Here is a 22,088-nt window from a genome sequence, read left to right as displayed (position 1 = left end):
CTTGCATCTAACACTCCCTTTGCATCTCAGTAATTCCTTCCTGCTAAAGTAGACAGATGTAAGAGCATAGGGAATGGGGTGGATCCTCTGACCTGGAGATTTGCTTCTCTTATTTATTGTCAACTGTTTTTCCCCATGACAGCAAAGTGTGAAAAGTGGGAAGGAAAAGGGTAATCCCAATCCTCCCCCTGTTTTAGTATAACAAATAACAAATGTGAGTTTGGTTTTTCCACAGTCAAAAATCATTGAGGAAATTGCATTCTTTCAAGAGGAGTGAGAAGTGAATGCTTCTTGAAGAGGGTCCATAAATCCAGAGGCTTTTTCACTTTCTTGAGGGTGCTTAAATGTCAAGAACATCACAACCCTGATTACTACTGCTGACTATACATCTTGTAAGCCAAAAACTCCAGGTAAGTGAAAAAGACTCCTCTGTGGCTGGTATATGACTTTCCATCACATTCCTCAGAACTGTAAGACACCTTTCAAGTATTAAATGTGTAAATGACCTACATTTATTTACTTTAAAGAGAGCCATTAGTAGCAGACAGTGGCCTGCACACCAACAGCAACCAGGACAGGACTTTCAAGCCAGAATCTTTTTGGAGAGGAGTCAGTTCTGAATTCTGAGTTTTCTTTCACCAAGCAAGTCTCTTGTTTACAGTTCCATAATTCTCGTCTAATAGTCTGACGCAGTATTTATTATTAATCCATAGGCTTATGTAATCAAAAATTATAAGTTAGATGGCCTTTTGTTGGAAATAGTTTATTATAATTCTTATGGCCACTTCACTTCAGTACCAGAAACAGTTCTTATTCCTAATTGATTAGGAATAAGAATCAGAACTCGAAGCATCAAACCCTGTGACAAGTAGACAATGTACAAATTTATAGCACGTTCAAGAATACTGGGAACATCCTCTACTTGAAACGCTGCAAAAAGTCAGTGTCCGAGATACCTCTTGGAATATTAAACCTAAAATGTCGCTCCTGGAAGACTAATACACACAGAAATGAAATGCTTCTTTATCTTTTAGTAGCTCACCACCAAATTTATTCTCTTCTTCACGCAGGCTCTGCGATTTAGCTTCAAGCTCTTCCCTTAACAGCATCAGCAGGAAAGCCGGGGCGGCGGGACCCGCGCTCCGACTCCCTAGGCGCCGGTCTGGGAGTAGCCTTGTGCACAGACGCAAGTTAGCGGGAGGGTGTTGCCAGCGGTGCCCTGGCTCCAAGGGGCAGCCTCGATCGATCCATCCCTCTAAAGCTGACAGTCCCTCTGGGTCTCTGCTTCCTCCGGAGGAGGCGCACATCGAATCCAAGGCAGGTTCATCCCTGAAATTCAGATGGGCGCCCAGTAGCTATGGGTCCACAGACCCTGGGCGCATCAACGCTCACCTTCGAAAGCTCTGGATCGATTTCTGAGCTGTGAGTAGTGCTGCTAGAGCTCCTATCAACACAAGTTTCATCTTTTGCACCAAATCATCCTCTTGTTCCACTTTTGCGCCGCGGCAAGTCCACGTTCGGCTTTTATTTACCATCTTCGGGACAAGGTCTAGCGCCTTTCAACTTGAAGCAGACTTCCAGAGCCAGTCAAGAGCCCCTGGTTCCAGGGAGCTACCTGGATGGCGACCGCGACGGAACGACGCGCCCAGCGCGGGAGAAAAGGAAGCTCGCGCTACCCATACGCTGCGCAACTTTGTGTTTTCTTCTGGCAGGTCCCAAGCTGTAGAGATTCGCGAAGTCCCGGAGTAAAAAAAGCCGCAGCAATCCTCAGCCTGGCCAGCACTTGGGAAAGCAGAGAAACGCTCTGCGAGTGTAGCGACCTCGCAGAGCACAAAGGCGAAGGATGCTTAAAAAAAACCCAGAGGGCAAAAGTTAACTTTCCGTGAGCAAGTCCAGCAGCCCTGTCTGGGTAAGACAATCTCCTGCTGGGAGACTCCTTCCTGGGGAGCTGTGAATGAGCCTGGGGCGCTTCTGAGAGCCAAGTCTCTCGGGCTGGGGCTCCGAGCTGTGCGGCACCCAGCGATCCCTCCAGGCTGTCGAGGGAAGAGAAAGAAGTTGGGACAGGAGCTGGCCAGACACCTGGATAGCCACTCCCGGCGCGAAACCTTGGAAATGGCTGCTAAAGGGGCTGGGTCTCCAGACTCCTAATCCCTCCCCTTTCTCCTGCTGAGCGATTCACCTGCTACCGTCCAGTTCCCAATATAAGCGAAGACAGCAAATGAGCCCAGTACGAAAAGCTAGGCGTCGAAAATCCCTAGGCAGTTCCTGTCAAAAATGATCTACGCGAGCTTCAGGAGCTCCTGGGGGAAATGTCGTGAGGGAGTGGGTAGGAAATGGGGGAGCGGGAGGGAATTGTGTCCAGGAAACGATGCAGAGGCTCCTCTATTCGAAGGACCTCGGGGAGCCCCTTAGCTTCCTTGCTAGCTGCTGCAGCCACTTCAGTGCTCTACAATAGGAGAGGTGGAGGTAGCCCTGGAGGGTGGAGATGGGGACAGGGTTAATGTTTAGTCCGGCGACCCCACGCAAGGTGCCCGGAGAGTAACTGGCCTCGAGGAAAGAGCCAGAGAACAGAGATGCCAGAGAGGACAGGGACCCAGGAGGCAGCCGGCCAGACTTGAGGGCTTGCAGCGCGGAGCTGCCTTCCAGCAGCAATCTGCTAACTAGTGAGGAGTGACTGAGTCTTCCAGTCATCTGCATCCTTGGATCCCCTGCCCTTCCTGGCACCTCCCGACTTCTCGCTCGCCAGTGGCCTGGGGCCGCGGGCGCGGGGCTGGGCGTGCGCGTGGGGCTGCGCGCGCGCGCGCGGGTGTGTGTGTGTGTGTGTGTGTGCGCGTGTGTGCGCAGCCCTCGCGCCGAGCCCGGCCGCCGGGACCCCGCCGCCCGCCGCTTGCCTGGTGTCCCTCCTCCTTCAGCCGCCACCTCGCAGCCTCCTCACCTGGCGCCCGCCGCCCGCCAAGCCCGGCTGCCTCCCCTCAAAGTTTCCTCCGCGGAGACCTTCGCCAAGGGCTGCCCAGGGAGATGCGTTTCTGAAGCTGTGCCTCGGAGTGGCTCTCCTTACAGCACCTCTCCTCCTTGGTCCCCCCAGCCCCCCACCTCATCCGAGCAGAGAGTAAAAGATTTTCCAAATTAAGAGGCGAAAAGGAGGAGGGGGTACTGTCAAGAGAAAGAGAGAGGAGCGGCCACAACTGAGAATATCCGCTTCTTTCCTGCCTGATGCCGGGGAATTGATGACGGGCCTGTGGGGTTAAAGAAGAAAATTAAATAGAAAGCCAAGTTGACCGAGGGGGCTTCGGATGCCGGGAAGGTTGTCCCGGTCTCTGTATCCACCGGCGTGAAGATTTGGAGGCGCCCCCAGGGCGAGGGCTACTAAGCCGCCATCCCCTCCTGATCTCTTTGGAAGGAAAAGCCGGCAGAGCTGAGGCTGGGGGAGTCAAGGAAAAGCTTCTGGACTTGCGTGCGTTGCATCCTTGGCTTTGGATTTTAAGGACATGAAAGAGAATTAACAGCGTCTCAAGGTAAGAGTCAGCAAATTGCTGACTGACCACTGCCTGCATTGCCAGAAAGAAGAATAACTTAAAATAGCGATGTCGGGGATGGGGTGGGAGGTTAAGCCAAGTTAGGATGATCTCTCCGGGCGTCGCCACGCGGTTGCACAACCTGCGCGAAAGGCTCCGGGCGGGCTGGTCGGGGAGTAGCCAGTGCCGCCGGTGCCCAGGTGGGAGGCAGCAAGCCGAAGGGAGTGTCCTGCCTTTACACTTTTTGGAACCTACTGGAAATAAGTATCGAGCTGGGTCGTGTGTCCAGGCTGATTTACAGCGTGGATTTGTGTGTGTGTTTCCGGAGAGGTCTTTTGGTTTTTTTCCATCAGCACCGCAGACCCACCCCGTCGTTGCCCTAGAGCGCTGTGGGCACCGGCGAACGCCGCTCGGACGCGGCGGCAGGTGAGCCCGGCGCAGGTGGGCAGGTGGGGGCGGCGGCGGCCTCCGGCCAGCCGACTGAGGGGCGCGCGAAACCCACGCCGCCGCCTGGCTGGCTCGCTGCAGCGGGCGTCGGAGCCCTGGCGCCGCGGGTCGGCTGCGCTTCCCTTCGCCTCCGCTAGAGGCTCCCAGCGGGCGCCACGGCGCCGGTGGGTGTGGGGGCGCCGGGAGGCGGAGGGCGAGCGCGGGGAGCGAGCGCGCCCGCGGGGCGGCGGAGCGGGCGCGGCCGCGGGAGGCGAGCCCGGCTGGGGCGGGGGACCGGAGCGGGAGTCCCGGCGCGCCTCCCGGCTGCGCGCAGAGCTTCGGGCACGCGGGTCCGAATCCCGGCTGAGCTCCGGAAAGCGGCGTCCTGAGCGAGAGCCACTTCGGGGATGCGATCCTGGCCCGCGCCCTAAGGACAGTCCCGGCAGGTAATGTCCTCTTTCTCCACTCTCCTCTCGCCCCAGATTCTCTGTAAATTCTCAGCCACCTACCCAAGGTGGGAGGGAGTGGAGGGTGCGGGTCTGTAGGGTCCAGAAAGGTGCCTTTCAGTCTTGCTCCGTGGAGCTCCGTGGAATGTATATTCGAACTAACCCCTGATTTCGTCCGCCTCCCCTGAATATTTGCCTGCTTTAAGGGAAGTTTTCTGCAGAGAGCGCCGGGTGGCTGGTCTTTGGGCCAGGCTGCTCCGAGGTGAGCAAGGGGACCCGCTGTGCTCCCCTGAGCCGCAGTGGACTGGAGTGCGCGACTCCAGGGGTGGGGTGTGGTGGAGAAAAGAGTACCACACCCTCTTCTATTCCTCCCCTTTCCTTTTCACCTGATGGTGAAGTCTCACCCTCTAGCATTTTACTGATTTCTTTTCCCAAGAGGTTGGCTGTGAGAACAGAGCAAAGCTGCTGAAAGACTTGGAGAGGGAGAGATAAGGATGAGAAGGAAGTCATGGCCAGAACATCAAGGGAGGAAGGAGGGTGAAGTTAAGCTTGGGGGGGCGGGGGTGCTGGGAAATGGCCTTGGAGTTCAGATCATTTGATGAAGTCTGATTCATTTCACATTTCACACTGTCTTTGACATAATCCTTGCTCAAGCCACTAACATAAATCATTTCTTCTAGGTACGCCTTGGGCACGGTGGGCGCTGAATATGTTTCATGATTGTGTCTAAGCCAAAAAAAAAAAAAAAAAAAAAAAAGAGCGGGTATTGTGTGTGCTTGGCGTGATTACACCGTGTCTGTCAGGCAGCTGGCAATGTATGTATTTTTCAGTGCGCCGTGTTGTGTTTGTGCATACCATATGTGGTCATTTTACACTCACTAATGCAATTTCAGAGTCCTCTAAAGGTGGCTCTTAACAAACACGACTTGTGATATTAAACCTCCTGCAGAATAATACTGAAGGAAGACAGAAAATATGAGGGGGCATGGAATATTCTAAGAATACTGAATAAAAGCGGAGATCCAGCATTTTGTGAAATATTGGGCCACGTACTGACAAAGTAAAAGATATTTTCAGAAATGAGAAGCAGTGGTTAGCATTTTAAGAGATGCTCTCCAGTGTACTATCCTCATCATCCAGTGGTGTGCATTGCTTCCAATACAGTTAGAGTGTAAGACAGAAAACAATGAAGCACTTCCTGCTGAGAACCAGTAAAATGTTTTGTGAGATACTGTCAGGTATTTCACCTTAAGAATTTAAATGGAATGGGTCGCCTATTGATGATGACTGAACTGCTTTGGTTATCATTTATGTGTAGGGCATCTCTTATTTTTGATTAAGGTAAATATGTAAGTTACTATTATATAATAAGTGTAATTTAATGGAAGTGGAAACAGGCCAATTTACTGATGTTTTTCATTCCAGAATAATACATAGCATGATCTTAAGGAAGATTTATATGAAGTTTGTCGTTCATGTGTTACGTTGGATAGAGCTCTGTGTAGAAGACAAGAATAAGTATCTTACTGAAATCTCAGAAAAGATGACTTATGTTCTTAAAATACAGTTTTAGAAATTTTATTGTGACAAAATAATAGTTACTTACCGAAATATAGTTATCTGCACATGTAGACATAAATTATTTATTTGTTGAATTGAATTAACCATGACAAATATATCAGGGCTCAGTTTTCTTTCTGAAAAACACCTCTGAACCAGAGGAAGCTCTATTATTAAGAATCTGTGTATTTGACGCATATGAGATATTATATTTCCTGACAATTGAGTGAAACTAGTGAGGCTGGTTTGTAATCTCAAATTCAGTTTCAAGATGCCATCTCTAAAGATTTTTTTCTCTCTAATAAATGTGATTTTAAAAGAGACCAAACATTGAAATGTTCCCGGGATGCCATGGACCTGAAAACCATTTGAGTCCTCTGAAACTTCATGTCAAGAAGAAGTGATAGGATGTTGTCACAAATTAATTGGCTTGATGCTTCAATTAAAAAATGATTATTATCTGGCTCTGGTAGTCATTATGGTTGATTTCATTTGGTCTCCAGATATTCTGTGAAAGGACTCTAGGTGGAAATGTTTTCCTGTAATACAAGGAGAGGAGGTCACTGTATGCAAAAAGGCTTGTCAGTTCCTGATTCTCCAGTTTGGTTGCATTTTATCCATAAGGCAGGATGCTAGATTGAAAAAAATCATTTTTCTGAATTTACATGAATATTTTCCTCTTTGTCCTAACCCTCAACCTCTGGGTACTCCATTTATGATTTTGATGAGAAGATATGTCATCAAGCCCTTTCCCTTTATGGTTTAGGGGCTACTTTGGTGTTAAGAACTTTAAGAACTGTTTAGTCATGAAAGATCATATTTCCTGAGAGAAAATCAATTGAGCTTAAAAAAGATGTTTGATAAGGAAATGAAGGAGATTAGAAGAGACAGGTTAAATTCCAGACTAAAGGTTTGCCCCTCTAACTGCATGTACCTCTGTGATTTCTTCTTTCAGCAACCGTTTTTTGGTTATGTTTTTTAAAAAATCTTTTTCTATTATTTGTTTATTTCCTTCCTTCTTCCTCTCCGTCCTTGCCTCCCTCCTTTCTTTCATGATTTCATTCTTTCTCTCTTTTGATTAAAATATTTCCTTCAGAAAGAAATCCATGCCAATTTATAGTTACTTTACAATCATCAGTCCATAGTTTATTTTTAAATGGGAGGTAATTTTAAAATATTGATTGTTTCATTCCTTTTTAAATGTTATACAGAAGAAACCCACTAGAATGCGGGGTTGTTTCTTTAGAGAGTACAACTCATCAGTTGATCGTTATTTTTCCATTGTGGATGCCTCTTGTGTCTGGTTGCAACTCCACTGGCTTCTGTTTTCAGGGAGCAGACAAGCATGGGCAGTAGTCACTGGAGATGGATGGACTGCATGTGTGCTTTGAGTGACGTATTTCCGTGTAGTTAATACTCTCTCCAGGTGCGTAATGGCCAACATATCAAATCTGAAGTATTCATAGTAAGCAAATAGTTGAGCCACACTTGTCAGTGTTTACCTGTTCAGAAATTACTAGTCCATTTTAGGAAATCTTTAACTCCGTCTAAGTCTTTAGTAAATCTAACTATTTTTTTAAGTGTCACTCAACAAATACAATTGCTAAATGGTTCTTAAATGTCCTCAGAGAGAAAATCTAGTGTTCAAAAATCTCCCAAGAGAAACTAATTCAGTGCCACTGGGAGGCAGCATGAATAAGTAGAAAAATCACTGGATTTGCTGTCAGAAGACTTGCATTCTACTTCTCTCTTACCACTACTGGTGTAGTTATGAAAAGCTCTCTTAATTTTCTAAGGCTCAGTGTTGAATTCTGTAAAATGAGGAAATTTAATATCTATACACTCTCTTCTTATATTTAAACTTTGACCACACCTAGGTTTAAGCTTTGGAAAAAGAAAAACAAAACTTTCCAGTGCCAAGTAAATGTCAGGGATTGTAACACTTTGTAGAAAAGTAAGTGAGGAACATATTTAAAGAATACCTGTAAAACTTGCATGATAAAGCATGGATTTTGATATTCCTTTGATAAGAGAGTTTTTTTCTTTTTTTACTGGAGGAGCTATTAACAAGTGTCTTGAAAGCAAAATTTAGAATAATATGTATGTATATGATACGATTTTCTCAAAGTTATTACTATGGCACAAATTATGTGAGACATAAAAGTCTATCTGGGCATCTGAGCTTTATTTTTTTTTTGGTGAGGAAAATTTGCCCTGAGCTAACATCCATTGACAGTCTTCCTCTTTTTCTTGCTTGAGGAAGATTAGCCCTGAGCTAACATCTGTGCCAATCCTCCTCTACTTTGTGGGATGCCTCCACAGCATGGCTGATGAGCAGAGTAGGTTCATGCGTCCCCATCCTGGGTGTGTGTAGAACTTTAACCACTTGGACATGGGGCTGGCCTCCTGGAGCTGTTTTTAAGACGTTGTGATGATAAAGAGGAGGAAAAAGAAAATGATACAATATTTTTGAATGATAAAGTTTAAATGGAGTCCCTCCTCCCTTTTTTAGCATTCTACATTTTTCTTCTTGTATATACTTAATATGACATAAGTAGCAGTTCCTATTGATTTCATCATTGTCAGGTCAGTTACCCATTTTCTATGGACACTTTAAAAATATTTACCTTGTGGAACATTGATTCAATGGTTTAATTTGTGAAGTTGGACACAAAACTAATACAGTATTTTAGTTTTTACAGTGGAATTTGCCCAGGAATGCTGATAGTCCATTTGTCCTATTTTATTTTAGTGACTTAAAAGCTGGTTATATTATTCATAGGTTGTTTTCATCAGGGGAATTAGTAAGACAATAAATGGTAGATATTAAATGACTCATTGATTTGAATACAGTTTTAAAAGCCCATTGAAATAATTATGTGCTCTTTTGATAAAATATGAGACCTGCTAGGATTTGAGACTAGAATAAATTTGTTGCTTTTCTCAGCGTATTCACTAGTTAATGTTAAGAACAGCCTATCTTCACTTACTGCAAGGATAAGTCAAATACCATTTCCTTCCCTAGAATTTTAGTGTCATTGTCAATATAAACCATGAATGTATTTTCTTTAATAATGTTAGTAAGACTAAATGCAAATCTAGGAACCTAGCCTAGAAAACAAGTTATATATATTTTTGCAGGTATAATAGAAAATAATATCAAATTGTCTCTAAGGAGAGAATTGTTGTCTGTACAAAAATCATAACCAAAGTTCAGTGTAAATGAAATATATGCAAAAATCTCAGATTCCCAGCACATTTCAGTTTCTAGGTGTAGCACTAGAGAGTTTTTGAAATGGATTCTAAATTGGACTGTATAAGAGGATTTTGTATCTTCATACAATCGCATTCTATTTTAGTGTAACTATGGTTAGCTGCAAGATATCTATCTAGTAGTGGGAGTGAGGGGAAATAATTAGCATAAAAACTGCATTGCTCCTGGTGTACCAGGAGAGCCAACAACACTGCCTTGTGATAAAAGTTGATTTTGAAACGTTGGGTTTCATTTGTCAAAGAGGAAGTGCCTTTATCTTCTTAACTATTTTTATTGGACTTCTCTCCAGTTATATGTATTTAATATCTATGTTTTATTTTTATTATATATTTATATAAATATATTTTGTTATATATTTAATATATTACATATATTTTATACATATTATATATGTATATATACATACATATAAATTTATATACCTATATTTAAAGTTTATATGTACTATACTTTATGCATGTAGCCTATATTTTGCATGTATAAATAAATAATGCTAAAAGCAGGCCTTGGCTCTTGTAAAGATATGTCCTTGACTGTCACCCACTGGATAAGTATATGATTATGGATTGCAAATAGTTTCTCTTTATGATTCGCCTTCAATTTCATTTGCATGTAAATACTGAAACCCTAACTTTGGTCTCAATTTGTTAAATTTACATCAGTTAACACTCAAATATTTATTGATGTTAAAATGATGTTCTGTATGAGTCAGGATATAATGATGTATTTGATTGGTCCTTGTTCTTAAAAATGTTGTGATCTTGTTAAGGAGAGAAGGCATATGTAAGTGGGTGGTAAACTAACAAAGAATAGAAATGTCTATCACTTCTTTCAGAAAATTCTTGTTACATATCTGTTGTTCACAAGACTGTACAAAATAACAATATAAGAGTTTTGTAACCAGGCAATTGAGAATATGGTGAAGTGAGAGTGGCCTGGGGAGAATCCGTAAAGGGGGAGGAAATTGGTCTGAGCGTGAGTGGAATATAAGTGAATGATTAATACATAACGTCACTAATAATCAAAGCAATGTAAATGAACACAATAGTGAGATAGTCTTGCTGATGAGTTGGGACAAAGATGAAATCATTGATAGATTCCCTGTGTTGGTCATGGAGGGGGGAAATAGACACTCATACATATAATTGGAGACATTGTAAACTGGCTCAACCCATCTGGAGTGAAATTGAGATAACTATTATTTAAATATCTATTATATTACAAATATTCATAATAATTGACTTCATAGTTCCTCTTCTAGGAATTTCTACTCAGAAATACTCTCATGAATGTGCAAAGATCTATTATGTACACGCAAGAAGAAATATATAACCTCAATGGCTTCATATCTTTTAAAGAAATTATATTTGTAGTTAAAACCTTTCTAAGCCAAATCAAGTGGTGAACGGATAAATAGAATGAGGTGTATCCATACTATGGAATAATATTCAGCAATCCAAAGGGATGGAATATTGATACATGCTACAGCATGAAGAAAACCTCTAAAACATTATGTTGAATGAGAGACGCCCGACACAAAAGACCAAATATTGTATGCTTCCATTTATACAAATTTCCAGAAAAGCAAATCTACAGAATTCAGAAGTGGATTGGTGTCTGCGTGCCCTGGGAGTGGGGATGGTGAGTGACTGCAAGTTGGCACGAGGGGGTTTTTGGAGTGATGCAACTGTTCTGTCACTGGATTGTGGGGATGGTTGCACAAATCTGTATATGTACTAAAAATGATTGAATTGTTCACATAAAATGAGTACATTTTGTGGTCTATAGATTATATGGTACATAAATTATACCTCAAGATGGCTATTAAGAAATACACAAAATTCAAAACAAAACCATACCCCAAAGTCTTTCCACAAAGTAAACCCCAGGCACAAATGCCCTCACTAATAAAATCTTCTGAACATTTAAAAAAGAAGTAATACCAATTCTACACAATCTGTTCCAGGAAATGGTAGAGAAGGGAACACTTCCCAGCTTATCCTGTGAGAATTGCATTACCCTGATACCAACACCCGAGAAGGCATTATAAAGAAAGAAAATTATGGACCAGTACCCTTCATGAACATAAATGTAAACCGTATTAACAAAACTTTAGCAAATATAAATCAACAATATATAAAATGGTTATACATCATGACCAAGTTGGGTTCATCCCAGAAATGCAGTGTTGGTTTGCCATTAGAAAAATCAATCAATATAGTTCACTATGTTGACAGAGTAAAAATGAAAAACTATATGGTCATCTCAGTAGATGTAGCAAAGCGTATTTGAGAAAATCCAACATCTACTCTTGATAAAAACTCTTAGGAAATATTCTAGGAATATAAGAGAACTTCCTAAACTTGATGTAAAACATCTGCAATAAGCCTATGGCTGATATGATGCTTAATGGTGAAAGACTGAATGCTTTTCCTCTAATCTTGGGAGCAAGGCAAGAACGTCTGTTCTCATCACTTCTGCTCAACATTATAACGGAAATTCTAGCCAAAGAAGGAAGCCAAGAAAAAGACTCAAAAAGGCAGACACATTGTAAAGGAAGAAGCAAAACTGTTTGAATACATATTTATTGAAGAAATGAAAAAAAGTCCAAATATCCCACGGGAATATAGTTAAATAAACTTTAGTTAAATTCTCTGTTGCTGGTTTAATAAGAAGGTAAATAAAACTTTACAATTCGTTAAATACCATCATGGTAAAATCTTCAAGTTATATTGTTAAGGAAAAAAAATGTGGTTGGAGAACAATACTTAGTCTAGGGTAGATGGATTGATTCATGCAGCAGGTATTTAATATATACCTCCTTTGTGTTCAGCACTAGGGTAGGCCCTGGGTAATATATTGTCTGTGGGAAGGGGCAGATATAATGCTTCCTTTGAGACACTTACAGGCTAATGTGGGAAAGAGTTAATAAGCAACTGAAAGAAATTAAATATGTAATGAGAACTTGTGTTATATGTATATAGCAAGCTGAGTAGAAGGGCATGGATTTGCTCATGATGGTTGGGAGCAAGACGGGAAGATTTCCCTAAGCGGTATCTGATACCTAGTGAGCGCTCAGCAGAGAACTTTGTTCATAATGGACTAATTCAAACTATCCTTCTTTCCTGCCTCACCTTCTTCCTTTCCTATCCAGTAACTCACCCAGCCACTGTTCAAAGAATGCATACTGTACTTCCCCATCACACCAATTTCCCCTGTGTTGTCACACTCTTTTCTCATTTGGAATGATATCCATATCATCATCTGCATTCATTGTGCACCGAGTGTGAACAAATGCATCATCCTAAGTGCTGGGGATTCACAGTTGCTTAAGGCATGTCCTTTTTCTTTAATTTAATCTAATTGATACCCTTTTCTTCATATGTAATTTTTAATAATTTTTTCTGATTACAAAAGTGAAACGTTCACAACAAAAAGATTTAATGTTACAGAAATACATAATTTACAGAGGAAAAACTTCCATGGGCTCCCTTAAAGCCAAGGTTTTGACAAAATAGGAAACTATGTTGCACAAAAAATGAGAGAAGAGTGAGACAGAGTGTTGTGTGGGTAAGAGGCAAGATGGTTAAAAGACTTCAGAAGATAGATGTCAAGTGGGAATTTTTCAGATACAGTGTTGTACTTCCTGTGAACTCAAAATCTTCAGCAAACTCACACAAGTCTTAGTAACATTAATGTGATTGGATTCCTAGTAGAGGCTGATGACAGAGCTTATTTTTGTGTCAAAGTTGGGGCTGCAATGCAAAAGAGCCAGCACACGTGGATAAGAGGGTACTAGCAGCTATATGTAACACAGATGCTCCTTCCTTGGCCTTTTCCATGAGTGGCCTTAACTGTCTAGTCCATTTACCTATGTCTTGGATACATGCCTTCCAACATGTAGGCATCTAACATATTAGACAAGTAGTTGTCTAATGTATTCTTAAGCACTAGAGCCTGTAGCAGATTGTTCTGTGTCTCTACATAGCTTTGATATTTTCCATAAAAACTCGTTCTACCTAACTAAATTACATTGCTGCCCTTTCATTCCTAAAGAACTTTTTGATTGCAATTTCTGGAGAGCATGCTAGAGCATGCTCATATGTCAGTGGTCTTATTTTTGCAGATGCTAATATTAAGAAGGAAGCATTTATGGTTCTGTATTCAAGAGTCTCACAGGGAGCTATGTACTTTCAATAAAAATGTAGTGTATCTTTGCCATAGAAACTATAATTGCCATAAAAAATGCAGTATTTTGTCATTCATTACACTTGAAAATCTGTATAACAAGATTGATGAAATTAATGTGAAATATGAAGTAAGTTCTTCATGTTATTTATAGGTGCTTATGTGGCCTAGCAAAGGTCTGGGTGACTGTTGAAAGAGGTAGATTGCTTGACTGGCCTGTTGGACCTGGAGCTTCTGCTCCTGTTTGTCTATCTATAGGAGCATTTTATAGAGGATTCTATGGAGCGATTAGGGGAACAAAGCTCAAAGCATTACTATTTGGCTCAGAAAAGAAGGTTCAATGATTATGTTAATGTAAAATTCAAGGGTGGGTATGTGGTTTGATTCAATAGAAATTAATGATTTAAAATTATAACTTTAGACTATGGATGATAATCAGATATTTTATCACTAGTAATGGTAGAAAACCATGGGTAAGTTATTTGCATTTTTGGAGGGTAATCATCCATCATTCCATTTAGCTCTCCTCGTGGGAGAAGAAAGAATATAGAGATAGCAAGTGTATAATTGCTTTATAAAAATAAAGTGCTGATGAATTTAATTAATCATTCATGCTAAGTTTTGAGATGTTGGAAACAGTATTTAAAAGTAAAATGGGGGCTGGCCCCATGGCCTGGTGGTTAAGTTTGGCACCTTCCGCTTTGGCAGCCCAGGTTCAGTTCTCAGGCACAGACCTACACCACTCGTCGGTGGCCATGCTGTGGCCGCAACCCACATACAAACTAGAGGAAGATGGGCACAGATGTTTGCTCAGGTGAATTTTCCTCAAGCAAAAAGAGGAAGATTGTTAACAGATGTTAGTTTAGGGTGAATCTCACTCAGCAAAAAATAATTTTAAAAAGTAAAATAATCTAGTACTTACTGATAAAACCATTCCATTTTTTATATTAGCTTTACACATTAGGGTCCCTCCAAATAAAATATCCATTTCCAGATTATCTGAGCAAACTCCTATTTATCCTTTAAAACTAGCCTAATATGATATCCTCAATAAACCTGTCAGAAGCCCTGGACAAAATACAATCTCTCTACATTTGCAAGCTTCTGTTATATGTATTTTTTAAAAATATATTGTTATTACTTTTTTAAAGATTGGCACCTGAGCTAACATCTGTTGCCAATCTTTCTTTTTCTTCTTCTCCCTAAAGCCCTCCAGTATATAGTTGTATATTGTAGTTGTGGTCCTTCTAGCTGTGGCATGTGGGACGCCGCCTCAGCATGGCCTGATGAGCGTGCCATGTTGGCGCCCAGGATCTGAACCGGTGAACCCCTGGGCCACTGAAGCAGAGTGTGCAAACTTAACCACTCGGCCGTGGGACCAGCCCCTAAAAATATATTATTACCTTGGTTCACTGCCTTGGGTATCTTCCCAAACCATGTGGTCCTTGAGGGTAAAAATTATATCTTATAAGTTACTATTTTTTTAATAATCTAGAATATAGTCAGTACTTATTAAATATTTTTTGAAATGAATTAAAAAGTGATTTTTAGAATACTTAGTTTTAAATTGTAAACCAAACCGTTATAATACTATTCCCAATTAGTAAAGGAGATAGCGTGCAATGATTAAGAGTTTAAAGATTTGTTTTCAAATCCTGACTCTGCCATTGACTGCTAATTATTGGACCTCGTACAATCCCTTAATCTCTTGAAGTGTTAGTTTCCTAATGTGAAATAGATGTAATAACACTTTTCTGCCCTGCACGCCTTACATGGAATTTATAATAATAGAGTAGATAATGGGTAAAAATAAATTTGTGTACGTGGTACCTATAAAAATGTAGTCATTCCTGTATTAAATATATATTCAAAAGCCAGTGATAAAATAATCTCAAATGCAATAACATGTATCACTTTTTGTAGCAAAATGTGGGATTTGTCCAGAAAAGCAAAAAAAAGAAAAGAAACAACTTGAAATTAATTTCTTTCTATTGGATTTTTATTGCCTTTTTGTAAGATAATTTCCTCAGATTTTCGTATCATATGAATTTTATTTTATAGATTGTGAAACAAAGGTAACAATACAGATCCAACAGTAGGAGTTTAAAGACCTAGTTATAGATGGATCAGTTGATAAATTCCATTTAGTCTTTTAGACTTAGATTGAAGATTATTGAGCAATCCTATTAGTTCTGAATAAGCACCGATTTTTACCCTCTCTTCAAATTACAATCAATTTGCATAAAATAATCAGTATTTTCCTCTTCTTTATGTTGAATATTTGACCTCTTTGAACGCTTGTATTTTCTCCTATTTTCTTATTTGATATTTTCTAGATCACTGACAGAGAGAAATTCAAAGAGAAAATAGTTACTGATTTAATGGTAATTTGCTTCTGCGAGATCCACTATTAATGTGTTCTGATAATATAAGGGGTTATCACTCTATGCCTAAATCTAGTTTGTTGGAAATAAATTATGTTTTTCGTCTCTCCTCAGCGTTCCTATTTGGCCAATGTTACAGAGTCTAATCAGATTTTCTGCCATTCATTTTGCTGTGATGGAGCATTTTCCTAGGTGTTTTTGACTTAAGTCAGATTCTCACAGCATTTTTATCTTTAATTTTGGTTTCATGTATCTGGGAAAACCTCGAAGGTAGTTTAGCCTGATTTCTAAACTTTTTTCTCATTTCTGTAATAGCTTTTTATGTTAATGCTTCTGAGATTCCCTTGGTTATATGTGATATTTTTCCTCCCATTTTCTAAAGATATTTTGATAGTTGTTTTTATTTGGATTCACTTTGAAGTTTTGTTTTATTCCACTTAGTACTTTCTTTCTGACTTTACCATTCCTGGAAACTGTATTCACCTAGCCCAAACTGTTTTTTTTCATATGTGTATTTCTTAAGTGAACAAGTGTTTATCCCCTGTGCCTCCACTACTCTACATTTAAACCTGCTCAACGGGGCTAATCCTGTTCTTGCTCATGAATAAAATCTCAGATAAGCCTCATATCTTATTTAGTTACTATTAGAAAATAAAGTGTTCTGTGATCACTTCTAATCATGTGAAGAGTCTCCTTTCTGTTATATCCCATTCATTTAATAAGGAAGTCCTGAATTCATTTAGTGATAAGGATTTCCCTTTCCTTAGTTCTGGCCAGCTTAAGCTCGGCCACATGTCATGGAGAAAAAGGGGAGCTGGTCAGCCTCTCTTGTGTTTCCCCAAAGTGACTCCATGGTTTTTGCCCTGTTCAAGTAGGCTGCCTCTGGCTCCTCTAGGGTTGAAAGAGTAGAATAGGTGAACGTGAGGTCTGATTTGATTGACATGAATGTGACCTTGGGTAAGCTTCCTCTGAGCTTGGAGGCCTCTCTGTTTTACCTTAGGATGGTGTGGTAGACATTAATGTTACTCATCAAAAGTTTCTCTGTCTCCTGTGCACATAGTAGGATTGAACTTCCTGGCTTATGGTGGTTGGGTGAGGCCGTATGACCAGGTCTGATCAAGGAGTTGTGAACAGAAGTGACAAGTGTCCTTGATAGGCTGAGCTAGTGTAAGAGTCTCCAGAGCTCTTTTTTTTCCTTCTCACACTTCAGGGAACAACTTGAGAGATGGTGGCTGTTCCGTCAACCCAAATCCCTGAGACTCCAGTGAGAAGAGTCAGCCTCTTTCAACTACTGACATACAACAACCATGTTTCATGAGCAAGAAACTAATCTTTGTGGTTTTAAGCAACTAAAATTACAGAGTTGCTTGTCATCACAGCATAATGTGTCCTATTGAAACAGAAAGATATGTGGCTTTCTCAGAGGTGCCTACTGGGACTTTTTGGCTATGTTTTCCGTGACACAGGAAATGCATTTTCTTCTGGCTAGATGATAATAGTGCTCCCCTAGTTCCTGGAAATCTGGAAATCCATTCTTCGTCTTGGGGAATTACTCCATCCCTCTACGTATTCTTCTTGGACAGGAATTGAAATGTCTCTAAGTAACCTCCTCCTCCTTGTTGCCCACCTCTCGTCTTCCGGAAACATTTACACAATCTTGCCTCTCCCAGGGAAAGTGTAGCCAGCACCTCTCTCTGCTCTGCCAATTCAGGACCATAGCCTTTCTCTTTTAATTCAGTTTATCAATGGTTAAAAAATACTGAATAACACAAATTGTGCTCTAGTTCTCCTCTGGAACATACCCTACAACAATGGTCTCAGAATGGCGTGTTCTCAGATGCACATCAGACATTCACTGTCGTGTCCCTCAAGAATCAGCATATACATTTCAAGCTTTTGCAGTGATTCCTTAAAGCTTCTTCAGGGTTTGAGGTGAGAAGGTGGTGGTGGGATTAATAGTATGTCAACAACTCAAAAAAAAATTTCCTCTACCCTGTTTCCAACCTTTTTGACCACTTAAACTCAAAGAGGTGTTGGCTCACAAAACTGATTTTTCAGAGTTTTCTTTGCAAGTTCTGCATAGATAACCTAGCACCTCCGTTAAAAATGTGAGTGTACTTGTTAACTATTGTTTGGTTCTTGGCTTTTGGGTCTTAGCTGAAACCCACACAGAAAATGTCTCTTTTAACAACCTGCTCTAAGACCGTTGTTCAGGGTATGTTCCAGAAGATTATTAGACCATAGTGTCATTCAGTACTTTTTAAGGCATCCATAAATTGAATTAAAAATACATTTGCCTACAACTGCAGAGCCATGGCCTCTCTGAAGGAATCACAAAATAATTTACGGGAAACACTGGCAAGTTATTATTATTTTTTGTTAAAATCAATATGGTACTATGCATAAGTAGTATAAATTTACTCACTGCTCGTTAAAGCTATTTGGTGTTTCTGCAAGTGTTGCTAAGTGGAATTTCCTGGAGAGACTTAAGCAAAATGTATTTATTCTTGTGATTTTAGGAGGAACTATGCTAAAACTGATGCTCTCAGTTGTTGCACATTTATTCCGAAAGATCGCTCTGGCTAAAACAGTTAGTAAATCAATCCTTCAGACTGATTGCTTATGTTGTAAGTAACGTGAAACACTCTGGGGTTTGAGGAGGGAAAGACAGTGATGCTCTACAAAAGCATAATGCATACTATACATTAATAACATTATCCAGTGTTCATTATAAAATTTTAAACTTAATGAAAACATGAAAAGAGATGCTGCGTTTTGTTACCCTGAGATGGAACATTAAGTCATTTTAGTTAGCAAACAAACCTCAAATAGGCAACCATTATAGAGTCTAAGTCCCACTACAACCTAGCAAGTGTTATTCTTATTTTATCTATCATTATTATTATTATCTTTATCTTCTGATTCACAGTCCTTCATGTGGCAAGTATATTATCACATTTTAAAGATCTAAGCCAAATTGATGAAGACAAGTATGAATTTTCATACAAAATATTTTAGAACTGTTACCTCCCTGTCTTTGGGGAGGATCTAATGAACAGCTGTTGACTTTGAGCAGTATAAGATTTTGTGTAGGTTAAGAAAGGGACATTTTTATACTCTAGTCCAGGCTGGGATATCGTATGGCTGATAATTATACAATTTTAAGTTACTGTTTTCTGAAGAATGGTAGCAATTTAAGCTATACATTTCTGAGCCCCAGATGTTTCTTTTCAATGTTTGTAGAGTATGACGTGTTATTATGTATAAATGATTTGATGTCAGACTGGACACTGCCACCATCTGGTGGCCTTGTAAAAGTCTACCACTTCAGTCCACAGTCTAAGCTTTTGGGGCATCAAAACAACTTAAGTGAGTTTCAGTGGACTTGGAGGTGGAAAAAAGGAGAAAGAAAGAAAGAGAGAGAGAGAGGGAGGAAGTGAGGAAGGGAGGAAGAGAGGAAGAAAGAAAGGTATTTGTATTGGCAATTGTGACTGAGTATGCCTCATAGCTCCTGGTAGTGGGTAGGAGAGTGAGGTACCCAATCTGAGATAACCATGAGCAAGTGTGAGGAAAGTTGCACAGTGATACCCGATGAACACATCTGTTAGTCCTGAAATATTTTGTTACTTGTGACATCTTCTTTCAAAGTCTTCTCTGCCCCAGCCCAGAAAATGAGGTGTTTGTTTTCTTCTATCTGGAAAATTTTCCGTATACTGCACGATAGCCCTCAATTACCTGTATACACTTTCATAGTCTTTGTATTGCTTTTTAATTAGTTAACTTGGGTTAATCTTTTATCTCAAATTAGACCATGGGCTTCTTTAGGGCAAAGATATTAGAGATTTCTTTTGTGTGCCAGCACACTTGAGAGTGTGTTCAATCTTTGTTTAACACCTAGGAAAGCTTCTCTATCAATATAATGGTGGCGTTTACGAGACTCTTCCATCACAGCAACAGTTTTGCAAAGTGATAAGAGGAAACCGTGACTTTTTTTATTTCTTAGTTTTAGCATCTCTTTGTACCTTGAAGAAGCCTCAAGTTGCATATATTAAATATAATTAAATATAATGTTTGAATAAGATAGTGATAGTAGTAGTGGTATTATGAAGAAATAAGAAAAATATTACTTTAGTCTATAACAAATTAAAATTGCAGACACTTCCTTGTATGTAAGAAACAAAGAAGGAAGGAAGTTGCTTGTCAGTCAAATAAGTATATTCTAGGAACAAGGGAAAGCCAGTGGGAAATCAAATCTATATGAAATTAGGAGGTTTTAGGGTAGAAAGCATATGTACTTGAATGCTAGACAAAATTTTTCTGATTGAAAGGACTTATTCACAAGATGTGAAAGACTCAAGGGGCCAATATAATTTGATAACTCATTTTTTTTTTTTTTTTTTTGCAGGGGGTGGATGGGTAGTGGTTAGGACCGTTAAAGAACAAAAGGATTGAACCACAACATATCCAAAAGTTATGAAGTTTCAACTCTTTTCCTCTAGACTGTCTTAATTGAATTTTCTCATCTAAAGTGGAGCACATAGAAATGATTTGTGTGGTTTTATTTTCTAAATTCTCCCAAGGATGGTGGATGACCTGTAACAGGCTAAATGCAGAGAAGCGAAGTGAACTTACTGCATACAGTGATGCCTCAGGGCCTTAGAGCTTTACCTGAGTATAAATTACTGCGGAGGTAGGAATATCTGCAGCATCAGAAGATGCTCAGTTTATGTTTTTATGGCAGAGAGCTGCAAAGCAATGGCTGGTCTCTTGAATAGTCGCCCTTTGTGACTGAATCCTCGTATATTTAATACCACAGAGAGCGTACAGGTCAGATTTAGCTGTTTTGATAGTAATTGAAGTTCAATATGAACAAAGTATTTTTTTCCGTTTGAAACTTTGTAAATCTTTGTTTGCCCTTAGTGGATTTTTCTAAATAGTTATTAAGCAAAGATTAGTAATAATATTTAGTTAAATAATTCTGCCGTTATTTTTCTAGGTTGTTTTAATAGGGATAATTTCTTTTGTGTGTTTTCTGTTACCCTTCTAAGTTATTGGAGCCTGGAGTGATGGCCCCTGGTAGAGCTGTTTTGGTGATGGCCACCTTAATGTGGGCATAGACCTAGAGATACACTCGCTTTTCTTTGTCTAAGTCCAAATGTCAGCACCCAATAAATAAAAACTCTAAGTAATACATTCAAAAATTATATATGTGCTGGAACAATTGAACATCCACAGCCAAAAGAGGAACCTCAAACTAAACCTAACACGTTATACAAAAATTAACTCAAACTGGAGAGCTGATGTAAATGTAAAACATGAAACTATCTAACTTTTAGAGGAAAACTTAGGAGAAAATCTTCAGACTTACAGCTAGGCAAAGAATTCTTAGACTTGACACCAAAAGTATGATCCATAAAAAAAATTAATAAATTGGACCTAGTCAAAATTGAAATCTTATGTTCTGCCAAAGCCTGTGTGTAGAGGATGAAAAGGTAAGTTACAGATGAGGAGAAAATATTTCCAAGGCGTATATCTGACTAAGGACTGCTATCTAGAATATATAAAGAACTCTCAAGACTCAACAATAGAAATACAAACAAACAGTCCAATTAGAAAATGAGAAAAAGACAGATATGAAGAGACATTCCACCAAGTTTATGCAGATGGCAAAAACACACATGAAAAGATGTTCAACATCATTAGCCATTAGGTATATGAAAATTAAAAACTCAATGAGATATTGGTACACAACTATCAGAATGTAAAATAATGTGAAATGCTGGCAAGGAGGACAGACATTGGATTACTCGTACTTTGCTGGTAGGAATGCAGAATAGTACAACCACTCTGGAAGACAGTTTGGTGTTTTCTTATAATAAAACTGAACATGTCTTTAATCTCTCACCTAGAAATTGCATTCTTAGGTATTTACCACAGAGGAATGAAAACATGTATTCACACAAAAACGAGTGCACAATGGTTGTAGCAGATTTATCCCATGATAGTCCAAAACTGGAGGGATAATCTGACGACCTTCAATAGGTGACTGGTTAAACAGACTGTGGTATCCATGCCATAGAATACAACTGAGGGATGAAAAGGATTGACCTGGTGATACATATAACAGTTTATGTGAATATGTGTAACAGTTTATATGAATTATGCTGAATAAAAACTGCCAATTATGAGAGACTATATACTGTATGGCTCTGTTTTATATAATATTTTTGAAATGACAAAATTATTGAAATGGAAAACAGATTGGGGTGGGGGTGGAGGTGAGTATGGTTATAAA

General features: G+C 39.9%; 1 protein-coding gene across 6 annotated transcripts in view; it reads left to right on the top strand.

Annotated features, from left to right (window-relative positions):
- The first annotated feature begins 2,407 nt into the window (after window positions 1-2,407).
- Window positions 2,408-22,088, top strand: part of LINGO2 (leucine rich repeat and Ig domain containing 2) — a 1,108,249-nt gene continuing 1,088,568 nt past the window's right edge. For 2 of the 6 annotated variants that reach the window (XM_070248727.1, XM_070248724.1), the window contains exon 1: window positions 2,408-3,515. The gene's annotated coding sequence lies outside the window, so the exon portion shown is untranslated. Of the gene's footprint in view, window positions 3,516-4,182; window positions 4,388-22,088 lie in introns of those variants that run through there. The other 4 variants (XM_070248729.1, XM_070248726.1, XR_011431581.1 and 1 more) reach the window with 3 other exon arrangements.

Source organism: Equus caballus, chromosome 23 (genome assembly GCF_041296265.1).
Source record: "Equus caballus isolate H_3958 breed thoroughbred chromosome 23, TB-T2T, whole genome shotgun sequence".
Taxonomy (NCBI): Eukaryota; Metazoa; Chordata; class Mammalia; order Perissodactyla; family Equidae; genus Equus; species Equus caballus.
The sequence above is the reverse complement of the archived record's forward strand: the minus strand, read 5'-3'. Positions and strand labels throughout refer to the sequence as shown.